Source organism: Lasioglossum baleicum, chromosome 2 (assembly GCF_051020765.1).
Source record: "Lasioglossum baleicum chromosome 2, iyLasBale1, whole genome shotgun sequence".
Classification (NCBI taxonomy): Eukaryota; Metazoa; Arthropoda; class Insecta; order Hymenoptera; family Halictidae; genus Lasioglossum; species Lasioglossum baleicum.
The window spans coordinates 18972785-18990355 of NC_134930.1; the positions used below are offsets into that span (position 1 = coordinate 18972785).

At 43.5% G+C, this 17571-nt stretch overlaps 1 protein-coding gene across 26 annotated transcripts in view; it reads left to right on the plus strand.

Moving 5' to 3' along the window:
* Kug (FAT atypical cadherin kugelei) overlaps positions 1-17571 on the plus strand; it is a 612064-nt gene that overhangs the window by 96341 nt on the left and 498152 nt on the right. For 9 of the 26 annotated variants that reach the window (XM_076442472.1, XM_076442521.1, XM_076442468.1 and 6 more), the window contains one exon: positions 4959-5051. The exons of 15 other annotated variants lie outside the window; for them this stretch is intronic. The gene's annotated coding sequence lies outside the window, so the exon portion shown is untranslated. The remainder of the gene's footprint in view (positions 1-4958; positions 5052-17571) is intronic. 2 more of the 26 variants (XM_076442497.1, XM_076442556.1) reach the window with 1 other exon arrangement.

Here is a 17571-nt window from a genome sequence, read left to right on the forward strand (position 1 = left end):
ATTCTTGGTTACGGGGCACACGTTGTCGTCGACTGTTCTCGAAAATCAATTACAGGTAGTACAATAAATTAGCTCGGTCCGATGTGCAGCCGATTATCCGTAGTTCGGTGAAACTGGTTCGAATCCGCGCGGCTCGCTGCAGCTCGAGGCGGTGAGAACGAGCAGAGCTCACGACGCGACGGTATGGCTTCGTGCGAGCATCGCCGCCGCGATAAGATAGACTAAATAAATAATTGAACGTCCGGCCGTTAGTCGGCCGCGGGTTAGGGTGTTGATAACCTCGGGGTGAGCCGGCTCGGTCCTGGGACTTTATCTCGAATCTGTCCGAGTTGCATGGCCCGTGATGTCCCAGTTTATGGCTACCGCCTGAGCCGCTATCCAAAAATTAGAACCACCGTGTTTGGCCCGGCCACCCAAAAAACCATCAACGTGCTTTTTGTCTCTTACCCTGAAACAATCGAGAAAATTTCTGCACATGGCAAAAATGAAACCGTCGACGTATCTTCTTTTTTTGTGTCCGTTTCTACGCGGAGAGTTGATACATAATATGAAGAAAAAGGAAGACTGTAGCGGCGTACAATCGACCTGTGTCACGACACTGTCCTCCTGTAGCAGTTCGAGCAGACCCTTGACATACTTAGCGTACGTAGAACTTGCCGAGGTGTTGAACGATCGTTAAACGTCCGACTGAACGTCTGATTTCATTATTCGAGCCGTTAAAAGTTTATGACAGTCCTGTAAAGGATGTACGGCGGGGGCAAGCGAATTGCCAATAACTATTTCTCGGGACCTTTCGAGTAACCCCTTGAATCTCGACCTCATGTTCGGTGATCGATGAGCTGCTTATTCTGCTCGGCGTCCTAAATTCTGAACAATCGACCGACTTTCGTTCAACTTCCACGCTCGAGACCGTCCGAACATTTATTATAGTTTGAAACCGATAGACGATACAGCAAGGCGATCGCGGGCTCGATACGAATTTTATAGTGACGTGGATTTTTATCTCTACGCTACCCGCTAGTGTCCCGGTTCTACCGGCGAAATTCCTTACATTCCGCGGGATTTCATCTCCTCGGGGAACAAGTAAATAAGTAGACCGATTAATCCTTTCTGCGGGTACCTCGTACAAAAGGTTTCGCAATAAAGGGGGAACAGCCCGTTCGTCGAAATGAAATTCTTTCGAGAACCGCGAGTACTCGCGGAGGTGTCTCTTAATTCCTCGCGGTAACTAGCTAAGCGAAACGTATTGCGGCGAATTTGCATTCTAGCTGCGCTCGGTCTTCCGAGGGCCGAGCAAGTCCGGCCCGAGTGGTTGCGAATTTAAGGATTCTTGAGGCCGGGACACGGACTTTTCTTCTGCGGTAGCGGGTATTTCGCGGCGATAAATTCTCAGCGATATATTGTACGGTTCTTCCTCCGCAGCGTCTGGGTTACGCTTAACGAGCGACCCCTTTAGCGACGCGATAGATCATCTATTTTATAGACCGTCCTAGGCCGCACTTCACTGCCACGTCACACAGCCGGACATAAAAAACTGATTAGAGCCTCCGAAGTCCCGTAGACAGCAGTCAGTTAAAGAATTATTCACCGAGATAGCATTAGAGCTACTCGAGGGGGAATTCGGGATTCCCTGAACCATTTCCTGGTCCATTCCAACACGTAGTTTTTCTACTTTCCCTAGCTCCTTCACCTCCTGCCGGGTCTCGCTTCAAATTAACATCCACGATCATCACAAAAATTTCTTATTTAATGTTATTACATTATCTTATTTACGTTAGCGTCTTCGTATTCGTTCACACGTGACCGCACGGTCCAACAATTTAAAACAAAAGTCGCGCGATCGAAAACGGGGCCCTGCTGCGCTGCTGGCAACAACAAAATTGAGAGGCTTCCTTTTGTGCGCGACTTATCCGCGATCCCACAGGATCTTGGACCGGCGCGCGATCACGTTCCGTCGGGAATGATCGATGACGCTCGGGAGATCGATTACAGGTCATAATCGCAATTAACCGTTCCGCGTTCGTGCAGAATTAATCCGTGCCGCGCGGCGGTCCACGGCGGGCCGCGTTCCCACCGACACGCAATGGGTCTCGCGCGCGCTCGCGTTAAATTAATTTCGTACACGACCCTCGATTATGATCGATCGCGACGGAAGAGAATCCCCGAACCGACGGCAAAATCTCCGGTTACATAACATTTAATCACTCGTCGTTGGCGCGATCGTAATCGATCGATCTCTTCTCTCGCGCGTCGCTCTCGCGTTTCTGTCACGACGCGGCGGGATGGTCGCGAGCACGCATGCAAAGCGACTTTTGCCGCAATTACGTGGTACACAGGCCGGGCAAAGGGCTTGAAACGCTGCTGCAGGAAGTGTCTTCTCTCGACGTAAACCGAATACATTTGAATACATTAAGTCGCCCCTCGGGCGGAATATATGACCGCATAAAGTTCATCCTTAACACATTGTACGCTCGCGTGTTAAACAATTTCGACCCGGCCCGTCGAAACCAATCGGGAACACGGTGTTCGAACAACCCGGCAATCAATAGAATAATTTCGGTCCGTTTCTTTCTCATCAGACAATTATCGGTATCGCTCGCGGGACCGGTTAGCAAGTCGGCTTCGCAATTACTTGGACCGTGGCCGAATCGATTCTCGCGAGACGCCTCGCCGATTCGTCGAGCTCCATCGACACGCGAGCACCTCGGAATAATTAATATTCCGCGTCGTGATTAATATTGTACACGTATCGGCGATGAAGCGAGGAGAGGCCGACGCGTCCGTAATCATCGAGCGTGTTCAAATAAAAACTATCAACTCGTCCGTCGATTTCTCTCGCCGGCGATTCACGGCGTCGCGCGGCGCGTTGGACAAAACACGAACAATCAAAAGCCATTTTAGCAACGATCTATTACGAATAAATCTACCTTCGGCAAATGGTTTCTCTACAGAGTTTCTCAAGGCTATAATCTTCGAATAATGGGATTGTCTTAAAAAAAAAAACAGGCTTTTCAGGGCACTATGCGTCGCGTCGCGCATCTTCGATCTGTTACAATTAATTTTTGAAGCTAATTTTTACAGTTTCTCGTATCATAGTTTTAACTATTACCTAACGATATCACCACTCCCAGAATGGTCCTACGACCAGCGTTTCCGGCGTTTCGAAACACCGTGCGTCTCGTCTCTTCGATCGTTCGGAAACGAACCCGGACAGCAGCGCGTTGTACGTCACTTTTGGTATCGGGCCGCGATCTCCGCGGACCCGCGGGCATCGGACTCGTAATTGCGATCATTTCCTCGATGGTCGGGCCGAAATTAATTTTCACACGGCCGCCGGTTTATCGGGCCCGCGTTTCCATCGACACGCGAGGATCCGTGTACGCTGTAATTAATCTTAATGCTAGGAGTGGCGAGCACCGGCGCCGGTTATCGCTGATACGAACTGCATCGCGCCCCGGACTGCACCGTGCAGCTACGCTGATCGAAATCGATTTACGAATAGCCGCGACTCGACTCCACTCTGCTCTGCCCGGCGCCGAGGGTTCGCACGTGCATCATACACGCTGTTCATGCTAATCTCCCTTATCGCTGTCTCGATACGAATCTCAGCGAGAGGAGCGATCGTCACTCGTTAACGCTGGTACCCAAGGCTGCCTCCGAGCGGCGGGTTTCTTTCGTGGAAATTGGAGAAATTTGTTATCTGACCGTAACCTGCTCGAGGCTGATGAATGCACCAGAGGGGGAACGCGGCTCGCCGTTGCGTTTTCTTCGGCACCAGGTAACCGTGGACTGGTGTTACGGAGTGAATGCGAGGCAATTGAATTCTTGCTGTGGTAGCCGTCGTCTGAGCAATGGCGCTATTTTAGGGACCTTTTTATCTCTTTCTCGAGAGAGTCTCAAACAGGGATTTCTCGTTAGAGGTCGCACAATATTCAAGGAAATATTGTGCACTCTGGTGTGGACGATCGGAAACACTTTATTTTGTACTGTCCTCAGCTCTTTCAGCTCTCCTTATCGTACAATATTCAGTCAGGCTCGTGATCATCGAAGGGAACAAGTTATTAGCATTTATGCTGTTTAGATCCAAAGTTCAGTTTCTGTAGGGTTAATCTCGTCAACGAAAGAAATGGAGGAAGAGTTTCCGTGTTGTGTACAGAAGATAGGGGAGGCCTACGACAACGCTTTTCGAGGTAGCTGTACACATTCTGTATGTCGGAAGTAAACTAGATATGACCCCCCTTACATGATCTGGTTGACACAAGGAACAAGGAAATAAGCATTGACTACGATAACATTTTCGTGAAGCTAAATAAAGTTTAATATTCCACGACGTGTCTGTTATAAAATTCCACACAGCTATTAATCCAACAATTAATATTAATTAATTATATTAACCATAATAAATAATATATGACCTCATAATTATGAAAGTGATCTATGTCATACATACAGGGTGGTCCATTTATCTTAAGGCAGTCAATTATTACTGAAACCAGCAGGAATATGAAAACGTATTTTATATAAAATATTCTTCATATGAAGGGGCACATTTAATGGCGCTGTGCACATTTTTCCATAATAGCCCTTTAAGGATCAGACGAAGGGCAACTTCATTTTTTCAAATGGAAATCCATATTTTTTATTTTATATTCTTATTCTTAGTTTTTCATATTCCTGCTGGTTTCCGTAATAATTGACTGTCTCAAGATAAATGGACCATCCTGTATATTTCTTGTTTCTCGTATATTTAAAGGAAAAGGATATTAACACTAAATAAATTCAACATAATATTGAAATAACGAGCACCATCTCGCGGTTCATTTTTGACAATTTCGTAAAAATTACATTGAATAAAAGTCATTTTTTAAAAATTCTGACTTGGACCACTTTCACTATTATGGCCACATACAATCGTTTAACTTTGCACTCTATCTAACTCGATTTTCTCCTTCTTTCAGGTAGGCACCACGGAGATTTAAATGAGCCACGAGACTAGAGCAAGATCTGTCAGTTTCGAGCGGTAGAGTACCGGTGCCAACGATAAACGATAAGTAAGGATAAACGTAAATCATACAGATTGATCGTGCGTCGCATGGTCCGGGTCTGCTCGGTCAGTATCGATGCGTGTGCGACGTTATTCAAACGTGTATGACTCTGGACGCGCGATCCTCCGACACGTATAGTCCTCTCGCGTTATAGTCCGCGTGTCCCCGTGGCGCACGATGGAAGTGCGCCATAATGGATGCGGTGCATGATACGTCGCCAACGTCCCTGCCGATCTTTGTGTGTCCCGGTTCATAAATCGCGGCGAGGAATCGCTGGAAAACTGTGCTCGGCCGAAATGTCCTCCGGGTTTATGGCGTTCCGCCCCGGTTCAGGGATTATGGCGCACGAGAAGACCCGCACTCGCTCGAATCCGCTCCGCATCGCGCGCGATCCTCCGGATTACGGTGCATGACCGTTCTTCCTGTGTCTCGTTTAATCGCACCTTGTTCGGGTCCGGACACCATGGGACAAGCTACGTTAGCTCTCTGTCGACGTCCTCGAGACGTCCGGATGCAGAATGGGGCGAGGACAATCGGACATCCGCGCATTAGAACATTTTATGTCTACATATCTCGAAAACATTATTTAATACAAAAGTGTCACGGTTGCCAGAGGAATGGCAACTGAAATCCTCTTTACTGTACGAAATCTTAGCTTCGACCGACGCTGAAAGGAAAACTTTATGCATTTATGCAAAAATTGGTTGGGTGAAATATAAAACAGTAAAGCATTAGAAAAATTAAGAACAATGTAATATTGTTTTTAGTGTAACAATGTCATTAGGGGATAAAATCAATTTTTGTTTCACTTCTGCTTCCCACGATCGATGCAGGACATTTTTATTTTGGCTCAATTTAGTTAGGCACCACAATCAGCTCTTGAAACAAGATTCATAGATACATACTTGCTAATCTCTGTTTATTCAGATTACAGATTCATTATTAAAAACGAAGAATAAGTTCATTGTGCTAGTAACTTATTTACAATCTAACAGAAACAGGCCTGTCAACTCGCTTTTTTCATGTAAAAAATATATATTCTCTTCTACTCGACATTTCTCGTAACTCTTTATGCAAAATAAAAAATGGTTGCATTGATAACAAGACACAGGAGTGAAACAAAAATTTCATTCTTCTTTTAATTATCTGATTAAGCTGACACCAATACGCTGATGTCTTTAAATCTTTTTAATATGTCCACTGCTTTACCATTTTTGTCATAAATGCATAAAATCCGCAGTCTACATATTCATGAGATAGTTTCCGTAGTTCGCAGGCGAACTTCTCGAACCCATTAATCCCTGTTTACTGCTCATCTTCCTCGAATCAGATCTGTTTAATAAATTCTTTTTACGGATGGCCAGAATGCACCGGGGTGGAGCCGCCGGTCCGTGATTCCGTTCCGTACTATCGCAAAATATTCGCGGACATTAATCCTCGGCGAGGTATCGCGTTACCGGTCGCTAACTACAGAATCACGCGACGGCAGGCGTCCTCGTTTTTGCCCGCGGGGCACTCCCATTTCCCCCGCGCTGGAATCCAGATTCCAGTTGAAATTCTATCGCGGCTTAGCGCCGATTAGCCGATCGGATCTGACTGCGATAGTCCGCGGATCGTTGTACAAAACAAAAATTTCCTCCGGCTACTGCAAGATATAGGAGTCACAGAAACATTCGTCACTCTTCTGTCGATTATCCTGTCAACCATATTTGGTAGTCATTAGACAGCGGATTTTATGCATTTCTGACAAGAAGAGTAGGTGTAATTTAAAACATTAAAACTATTAGAAGTATCTAAAAATACTTTTATATCGTTTTCAACCTATTGAACATGTTAAGAGAGAAAATCAATTTCTATGTCATTCCGGTTTGTTGCAATTCAGAATTTTTATTTTGCATAAAGATCCATTGTTTAGTGATCATTTTTTATATGCAACGTAATGCGGGACCCATGAAACTGTCTCTAGAATTTGACACTGAATCCCAAAGACATCGACCACCTAACTAGAGGAAATAAATTAGTCTTCAGCTCATCCTCAATTTTCTACCACTATTCTTGACCATCTCTACCATGATTTTCACATCCCTTAAGAAGCATCTTTCCGTTCTAGTCTTCAGCCTTCAGCCTGTTCTCACATAAGCCACAACTTCGTACAGTCCTACTTAAAATATATGTTATTGTTACCACAACACTTCATACAGTTATTCCACCATTCATCAAAACACCTAGCACGGTTTTACGTAACCAGGAATGACAGATGTGAGAAAAGTCGAGTTCATCGATCTTTTCCATCTACAAAAATTGTGAGATTTCCTTGTTCTCCTTCTTTGGTCGTCAGCTACCGTACGCCTCCAGAATTCCAAGGATAGACCGCGATCGGTAGCAACGATAGCTGATCCGCAAGGTGGCAGACGTCTGCGCGATCTTTCGCCGTTTTCCTATCGTATCCGGCGCGTTCGGTTGTTTATTTCGGCGCAGGTGCGTGTAACTTGCCGGCGAGCCGTCGAATTGATTCCGATATCTGGAATAATATTTAACTGCACAGATTGCAGATAGGTGAACGAGGATTGGCTGGGTGCCGGGGTGAACGGTCTGGTTCGCCGAGATAAGCCTCGAGAAGACGAACATTGCCTGGCGCGCACCTTGTTTCGCTATTCGAAGGGCTCCGCGGCCGAAGTCTTCCCGCAGTGTCAGATCGTAGTTACGATCTCATCGATCCGACTGTTTATTGCTTCTATGAACTAGTATCTGCAGAAATTCACCGCGGACTCGTTCTAATAAACTTGGATACTTTATCAGAGGACTCGGTTTAAAAAAAGTCGAACGTGATTGCAGATAATTGGCCAACGTTTCTTTCGAAAGTATGGGAGTGGAAACAGATGGTCCTGAAAGGCTGCGCTGCTCGTTGCTACCCTCTTCTGGTGCGAATCAATTAACATTTAACACTCGAATGATGACCAATTTCTTATCCATAAAATTTCAAAAATTGCCCAGACTTAAATCAGTGAAAATAGCTTGATTTACATCGTATTTGGACTTATTTTAATCGGAAGGATCTCGGCTATAAAGAGACATCTTGTTCCTCAGAATTATCTTACCGTAAATGATAAAATTAATACAGCCAACAGCGTTCTATTTTTTGGGGAAAGCGCGTCGATCAATCCGCTCGGAGATTTTTAAACGAATCTTGAAAGTATTTCACGTCTCTTTCTTTCCCCATTCATCTTTGAGGCGAGTCGCTGACGCGTGAGAGGGTGGCTGGGCGCACGGTTCACCGATTGCTTGGTCGTCGGATAGAGTTCTGGCCTTTGGGCGCGGGTGGGAAGCCACCCGGCTGAACGAGGGTGAAGCGCGTGTACTCGTTATACTCTGTTAAGCACTTAAAAATGAATTCAGGTCAACGCGAGAGGCGCGGCGTCGCGTTACAAAATAGTGCGGGAAAGTAAAGCGGGTACGGTCTTAATCCGCGATTCCCGGATGGATTGATCGATCGTTCACCGTCGAGCAGATTTTTCAAGTTATTCGACCAAACACAGTTGCGCCTAAAGTAGTATTTTCTCGCGGTGCCAGCACCGGGCTCCACTAAAATTGTTTACTCTCGTCTGCAGTATCTTCCTTGCCAGATAAAATGCTTCTTAATGTTGATCTAATATAATTCCCGATTTCGTTGCTCGAGCTTCAATGTTTTTCCCAATTTTTCAGCCTCTAGAAATCATGCTCTTAATTTAAATAATAAAGTGAAGAATTTTAAACCGGTCATGGTGCTGAATATTCTAATTGAATTTGGAGCGAGTACACAGATAAAATCTTCCTAATGTTGATCTAATATAATTCCCAATTTTGTTCCTTGAGCTTCAAAGTTTTTCCCAATTTTTCAGCCTCTAGAAACCGTCATCCCAATTTGAATAATAGTAAAATGAAAAATGTGAAACCAGTCGTGGTGCTGAATATTCTAGTTGAATTTGGAAAGAGTACACGAGATCACAGATAAAATGCTTCCTAATGTTGATCTAATATAATACCCAATTTTGTTCCTTGAGCTTCAATGTTTTTCCCAATTTTTCAGCCCCTAGAAACCATCCTCCGAATTTGAATAATAGTAAAATGAAAAATGTGAAACCGGTCGTGGTGCTGAATATTCTAATTGAATTTGGAGCGAGTACACGAGTACGCGTATTTTCGAATCTGGACAAATAATCGACACTCGACACGCCAGTGTACAAGCATCATTTGTATATCGCACGAAACAGCGATAGCAAATTGCCGACACCGTTCGCCGGACGTTTCCAGCAGGCGGGTCTGTATTTAAAAATGTAATCCTACATTAGAGACCGGCTGCAGTCGGCCGAGCGGAGATAAATAATAGAATCGGACCGGCCGGTGCATTCGTGCAACAATATTTTATTATCCCGATGTGCGGGTCTCTCGGAGTTACAACTCCACAGTTTATTGAAACGCCCGATACAATGCATTGAAATAAATTCCGTCCTTTAGTACCGTTGTCCCCGAAAGCGTCAGCACAAACCGAACGATATACTTTCCCGCGTTACATTGCGTCGCATACGAAAGACGTTCGGTTAGGCTAGTGGTGTACAAGTGTTTTTTTTACCAGGTGTAGGTACGTGTGTCGCGATAGTCCGAAACGGTACACGAACCGTTAGAATCGGCGCTCGGCGCCTGTTACGCGGCCATTTTACACGCGCCCGGCGCTTGTTACCCGGTCGGTTTACACGCGTTAGAAGCCTCCTGCCCTCGGCACACAGAAACCCGGGGAAATGAAATTTTATGTTCGAATATCTACAGTGTATCAGAGCGTGTCTAACAGTGAGAGATTAAATTCCATTTGTCTCAATATACCGGCCGGACAAAACGACCGAAGGCTCGACGGCCCCGACTCGCCTCCGCGTTTCTATCATCAAGCCAATTTCTACGAGCAGAGCCGGGAACCTCGACGAGCATGAACCCTCGTATCTCATCACCGACAATGCATTCGAGACTCTCCAACCAGAACACGGCCTTCTTCCTTCGATCGCAGACCTCTTTTTACCTGATGCGTGCTCTAAAACTGCACACGGCGCACCGGGGGATGAAATCAAGTATCGATTCCGCTCCCATGCTGAAGTTTAGAGCTCGGTTCTTATTGAAATTGACTTCGCTACGCTTTTTTAACACTTACGAATTTTTCCGGATATTTAGACATTTTTATTTTTTAATTTTTGGGAATTTTCTTGACTGCTGATGGATTGGACCAATCTTTTTGCTATGTTGAAGTAACCCTTTCGACTCGATTTTAATTCAAAAATTAAGACGTTCCTTTCAATCTAAATCATTTTTATTCTTTGTTATCATTTTTACATTGTGCACGTCGAATTGAACCTGGTTTCTCATAAAACAGTTGAGCTTTTTACAACTTATAGAGTACCGTCGACTTTCATAATATTAAAACTGTTTGAAATAATGGCATGGCCATTTTTAAAAGGATTGTACACAAAGGAATTAAAAGCAACCCCTCGAAGGTGTTTTGTACCGCGCGATGTAACACATTCAGTATTCGCCACGCCATTTCGAAAAAAAGTTCGCGCATTCGCGAAACGCTTGACAAAACAAAAACGGGATATTACGTGAAAGTAACAAAAACAGTATTTTTAATTGTTTTTCAGCGACATTGTCTGGCGATTTGAAAATCGTGTTTTTTACGAAATGCATTTATAGCTTACCTCTCTGTATCGTGTCAGCCACTCGGTAACATAAATGCTAAAATAACGCCCCATTGTTTCAAATTTCATTGCACCGCTCTAACAGAATATTTTCAGACGGTTATTATAAAAAAAACATAGAATTGCGTGCAATGAGCGAGAAGAAAAATAAATGACAATGTTTTCGACTTTGATTCTGGTAAACTCAAGTAAAAAGCTCAGGTTCCGAAGAAAAAGTGAAAAGTCGAAAGTTCTTGCGTCACGAGAATTGCTTTATTATACGTTTCCCGCGAAAGTCGTAGCTTTGGGAGCACGACCATAAATCTTCCTAAGGGCTGCAACGACCGCTGGACGTTGACTTCGTCCTCCATCACCTTCGCTATAATTTGTCAAGCAGTGGAAATGAAGTGAAGAAGGGAAACGTTCGCAACAGGAAAAGCCGAGGTGTCTTTGAGGAAGGACATGCTCCCGTATTCCCAGCGTATTGTCTCGCATGTTATAGGTAATTTTGCTTTGTGTACCTTCAGTTTCAACGAAGACTTGAAGACATGCTGAAGAATTGCTTTAACCCCTAGCGCCACATTGAAGTACTCGTATATTCAGGATTTATTACTAAACATTTAGTATTGGAGGAGGTGTTCCATCAATTTCATATCCACAAAATTAACGAAATAATATACATACAATGAAATCATTCTAGGACAGAAGAAATGTTTGATTTCCGAATTAAAATAGCACCGACTGAAAAGGCTTAAAAACCAAACGACCGAGAAAAAATGAGAATATAAATGGCAGTACTCGTCTCTAATTTCACGATTGTCAGAAAAATCCGCTTTCTAAATGTTCTCGCGGCACCTGACCGTGCCTTAATCTGCGCGGCAATATCGCCAGCACGGCGGACACATTTACCAAGGGAATATAGATAAGAGTATGACACGAGACTCTCATTATTCGTCTTTAATTGAGTCCATATCGGTGTTCGTAGAAGACACATCGGCCGGTTATCGGGCTAAGTGGAGACTACTGTACAAGGCCTGTGGCTCTTTCGTAGATGCTGAATCTAACAAAGTTCAGGCATTAAATTGATTGATATCCGTGTGTAGACATTGCACTTGGTCCCCATCGGTATTTGCTACCGCTCTAAGGGCACCTAACGGTTCGCGGAGCTCTGGTATCATTGCTCCTCGTTCTGCCGACTCGCTTGGAATTTCCTGTCTCGCGACCGGCGTGTAACAACGTTCACTATTTCTTGGCCGCGTCGGGGGGATGACTCTCGCCGCGTTTTTCCGCGATAAATCGTCGCTGGAACGATGTTTTCCGGCCCGGCGAGAAAGCGATGCCGGTTAATGCGAATTAAAACCGGCCCTGTCTCTCTCTCTCTCTGTCCCGCGAGCGAAAGAGAAGTACAGAGCTAGAGGGAGAGCCAGCACCCAGACCCCTAGCGAAATCCTGATTAATAGCTGGATAATATTGTGCAAACACCGTGCACTATCCACCGTCGTACGTCTTCGCTGGTCGACGCGCGGCGGAAATAGCTTTGATACACTCGCCCCGTGCTTCGGGTACAGCCGCGTCCTCCGCGAATTATCCTCGGACCCGTCCTAAGTGAATTTAATCGGCTGTAACCTCCTCGGACGATCGCGTTGTCCCAGACGATCACGAAATGGACGGATAAATGCGCCGCGCTCGGGCTAATTACAGGATCTGCTTGAATAAGTTGCCTCGGCGGAAGGGCGTGTCAAATCTCCTCGCGGGATACATGGAATCCTCGGCGACCGCTTCGTGATAGACGAACCAATTTTTAGTGGAATCGATTGCCTAACCCTTTGCAGCCCTATGACGTATTTATTGACGTATTCACTGACTGTGTGTTTACGAATTTTTATTTGTTTTCTCTCTTCATGACGTAAGGTAAAGGTACCAGTTACCAGATATTTAGTGACGATTTTATTAACTTGAAGGCATTCTGTAAATTTATTAGATTATCAACCTTTCTTCTGTGTCGTCAAATTTTCTTGGACGATTTCATTAAAACGCAAAAGAAATATTAACAAAGTTTTTATGTTTAATTAATGTATTTTATTATCCTATTACATTATTTTGTTATCCTCAGGTGTAGCACAGTTTATAATCGGAAACGAAAAGTCTTAAACAAAAATTATTGTTATATTGTACTTTTGATTTATATGTATACGAAGGGGAAACATCAATTTAATGTTTAAAAATGAAGTAATACTAGATACTTCATGTTATTTTCATTAATTGGGTGGGGCACGGTAACTGGTACCTTTAGCCTACTTGGAAATATTATAGAATATTAATACATGGAAGGGAGAATGGAGTGAGGAATGGGTAAATAGAAACAAACAATGGAAAATAATGTGCGAAATGAGGCAAGAAAACACAGATACACGGCGTATTCTAAGCCTCAGGAGTCGGTATGACGAATATCCTGGAAGGATGCTGTGGACGGAGCTAGAAAGTAACTCTATGACGTGCCAGAAGTAGTGTTAATAGATTTTCCCCACGAATGGAATAAAAATTAACCGTACTCGTCCCGGTAGCCAGATCTCTTTGTCCCCTTCCGACTCCTCCTTTCAATCCGTTAATGGAACATCGTTTAAGTGACTCGCGAGAGACCGATTATCGGGTCGTCCGTCTTCATGCGCCACATTCTTCCGAAACGCCGCCTCGCAGGTTGTATAAATTATAAGCAAACTCGATAGAAACTTCGGTGACCCATCACTTGGGGAGGAGGGGGGGTATTCTTTTGAATTCATTACGGCGATGAGTAAGTGCCGGTCTTCCGTCAACTTTAATCAAATTACCCGCCGCGTAAGCTCAATCTTACGCAACTTCCGCCAGTGTCCCGCGAGCGATATTAAGTCCGAGACTGGCTGGCTGATGCTGGCCCGCCCTTTCCCCATTTACGCGACAGTATGAATATTAAGACTGCAAACTTTCTCGTGCCCGTAATCGCGGTGTCAGTCAGCCACTCGAGACTTTCGTTTATGATAAAGAGCCACCGGACGATCGGAACGAACTTCCTGAAGGTTTCATTTTCGTTGGCGCGCACCCTACCGACGTGCCGCGCCGCTATCTGCTCGTCCCAGCGCAGTCTTTCACCTTTAACCTACGCTCCCGCTTCTTTAAAACTACCCGGATCCATTAAGCCTCGCCCTCGTGTGCTCAACTTTTGACGCGGCGCGCGATTAATCAACGCGGCATTAATCACCGGAACGGAAACACTTACACACGTGACGGCCGGTTTCTATAAACTGGGTAGAATTGACGTAAAAATTTTCGTGTCAGTCGCTATTAGACTTCTGGTAGATAAAATTCTTTAAAATGTTGACACACGATTTAATTCCTCAAAGGTTACAATGCCCTTTGTTGAAATAAAACAGTTATGGAAGAAGCTCAAAATCGTATCTGCTGTTACAATGTATGTAATGTGTAATATTGAGTTATCAAGAAAGTAATCTCGGTACATATTTTAAGGTGAAATAAAACCCAATTTTCTTATTCAAGCAATGAACTTTAATCAATAAAATATTTTCTATTTTGTTCGACGATCTTTTGCCATCTTTCTAGCTTCCTAATTCCGCGCTCGTAAAACTTCTGGCCCTTATCGGCAAAAGATTGATCCAAGTCGGATTTCAGGTCATCATTAGTGACTGTTTTACCATTAAAAAAAATTACCGTAGTTTAGTTCGACGAAAGAGCCGGTTTTAGACAGGATATACCTGCCGTAGTTTTTTATTCGCCGTTTTCATTGACGATAAAGTTTAGTTTAAAGTTACCCATTTCACTAGGCTGTGTCTTTTAATTAGAAAAGAACTCCGATCATATCCTTCAACACCCTTTGTCCTAGATTAACAGTTTTCGCAGATGGCGGTGCCAGTCATAAATGGAGCAGAACGAGCAGGAAACCGCGAAGAGATAACAAAGTCTGCGAAACACGTAACACGGAGGGCTGAAGTTCATCGTACACCTCTCCGGGACGCATTCGCGGGGGAAACGGCGCTTCACGGAAATTGTATTGCACTGTAAAAATTCTTAGCTCGGCTACCAGCAATCTTCTTTTTACGTTTCCCAGCCTGCTCTTGTCTGTCCGAAGAGCTCGCTGCTCAAGGCTCGTCGATATAAAACGCCCAGGAAGCAGACTCTACCTCCGGCCCGCGAGAATTAAAGGCGGCGCGAACTTTCGTGCAGACGTGCTGCTATGTGCCGATTCCTTATATGTAGGTGTGGTTATGTTCTTCCTTGCTACTGCTGCAACGAGTTTAATTAATTTTACGCGGCTGATGGCTACGACTTGCTGGTTCTCTTCTTATGTCCTCTTGTTTGCATCTTGTCTATGTTCCTCACGATTTTGCTCTGCTGTTGTTAAAAATTAATGTTTTCGAAAGAATTCTCAAAGGGAGACATTTGAAGCCTCAAATTTTTAGTCTTGAGAAATGCTGCTAAAATTATTACAGTAAAGAAAAATTAATATATGTACTTGAATATTCGAGAACGATGCTTCATAATTAATAAATCAAGTCTTGAGAAATGCTGCTAAAATTCGACATCCATTATTGCAATAAAATGGAATTAATAATTCATAATTTATAAATCAATGAAAACTTTTACAGTATTGCCAGAACTAATAAATCTAGAATATCACCATCGCAACAGCTTGTGCAGTTTTCTCTCACCGCCGAGCTAATGTTTGCCAGAACTACTGGAAGTTCTGTTCCTGCACTTCACAAGACGCAGCAATTATTTATAGCCGTTTAATGTGTTAACCAAACAAACATATCTCTATTTCCATCAATTCACAGAGTAATTCCAAAGTTCGGCCGGCAGTGTATATAGACACTGTAAACGTTAGTCGACCACTTTTCTCGAGGTAGGCACTGGCTGTTGTGTATCTCCGTTAGGTATCTTAGGCACCGGCGTACACTATCGTTCAAAAGTATCTGGACACTTGCATGTTTGCTGATATTACTGCAATATATTGCAAACCTGATCTATCGCGTTGCTCGTAGTTCACTGTGGTGATAAAGCTGCTGTAACGGACGTTAATTGAGAAAGTACGTGTCAAGGAAGTATGAAGTGATCCAATTTTAGACAATTTATTCTTTGCCCGCGTCCTGGTGCATTTTACATTTTTATTTAGGAGCAGGCTGTAGGAATTTTTTAATTTGTTGGAATGTTTTAGCCCGGCATTTCTTAAACACGCGTGTAATCAAAATTGCTCGAATGACGACACGCAAGATGAACTATTTCAAAGTTCTACAAATTAAAATTTTGTGTTAATATATGATTTGAACATTATTAAAGCTATATTTACGGACAGCTCGTGTATGTATAATTCGTTCTAAACAATTTTTAATAAATAAATAACGACTTAACTTCATTAATAATTCAAAAACGAAGCCTTGGCCAACATTTCGATAAAGGAAAAAATTCTTCCGATTATCCTCAGCAATTATTATATCGTATTGTGGCTTCGTTATTGATATAATTTTTTATTTAAATACCTTTTAATAATTATTAGATAGAATAAATTATTATATCATACGTATATTTTGATTTGCTACGTATTTTAATTTGTTTCCCTGTTAAATATACATTAGATTGAAGAACGAAGTCCTTAGTCCCGCGGGACCCCGCGAATTGAAAATGGCGCGCGATTACAAACCTCAGTCGTAAACTATTTTTCCACTGAAAGGTGCACAGCCTATTTAACTCTGCCAGCTGTCCAGTTTCTTCGGCGCGCGTGTTCTTTTTCCCGGTAACCTTAATATTCACCGCTCAACAATGGTCCACTAACCTAGATGGTACCAGTGTAGCATGATTCACCGGTTCCTCAGCGTGGACAGCCGCTGGCCCGTGTGTACCCACCCCCGACAGGTCGAGAGTGTTTCTCTAGAATCTCGTAAAAGGGCCGGGAGATTTCTTTGGCGAGATAATATCAATGAGAAAGTCTTTCATTTTGCCCCGTGCTCTCCGGCAGCGGTCATCTCGACGAGTTACTGAATGGCGACCTGGGCTTCCGCTTCGCGTGGCTCTGTGTAGATACACTCGCCGCGTCTTTTTGTGCCGCGTAACGAGGTAATATTTGTGCATTGAACGCTGAAAGTTTCATCCTAATTGAGTGACGCCGAACGATAGAGAGCGTGACGGTACACAGCCCCTGGTAAAAGTTGTTCGCTTCTCATTCAGACACGTTCGCGCGACTCCGACGCGATAATTGACAACGTCTGCCTCCAACATGGAGCTATTTGGTTGTTGTAAATGAAATGTCCGATTTTAGAATGCAAATGCTGCAATGCGGTTTGATCAAGAAATACTGTTACGAAATTAGAATCCTATCTTCAATTTTAATTTACACATAAATATCCTTTTAAATAAAGAATTCAACGTCAATGAGTTGCGATCGTCGCGTGCTCTGTATGTATCGTGACTAATTAATAGACTGCGGATTTGATGCATTTATGGCAAAAATGAGTGGGTGCAATTGAAAACAGTAAGAAGGTTACAATGATTTAAGAGTGCTAAATCTGTGTATTTTTCTCAGCTTGTTAAAATGATTAAAGTAAAAATAAATTATTGATATGGCTCCAGTCACTTGCAATTAACAACGCACTATTTGTTGATAGTAATAAGAACTACAAAATAGAGATGACAATCTTGTAAATGAAGCATGTGAGCGACTAAAAAATTCAATGTCTACCATAATACAATCAAGAAACGTGTGATAAGAAAAAGTTGCGGTTGTTTAACGTTACTGTTAAAAATGGGATATTTGATATGCGACGACCTAATATTTATCGCTCACC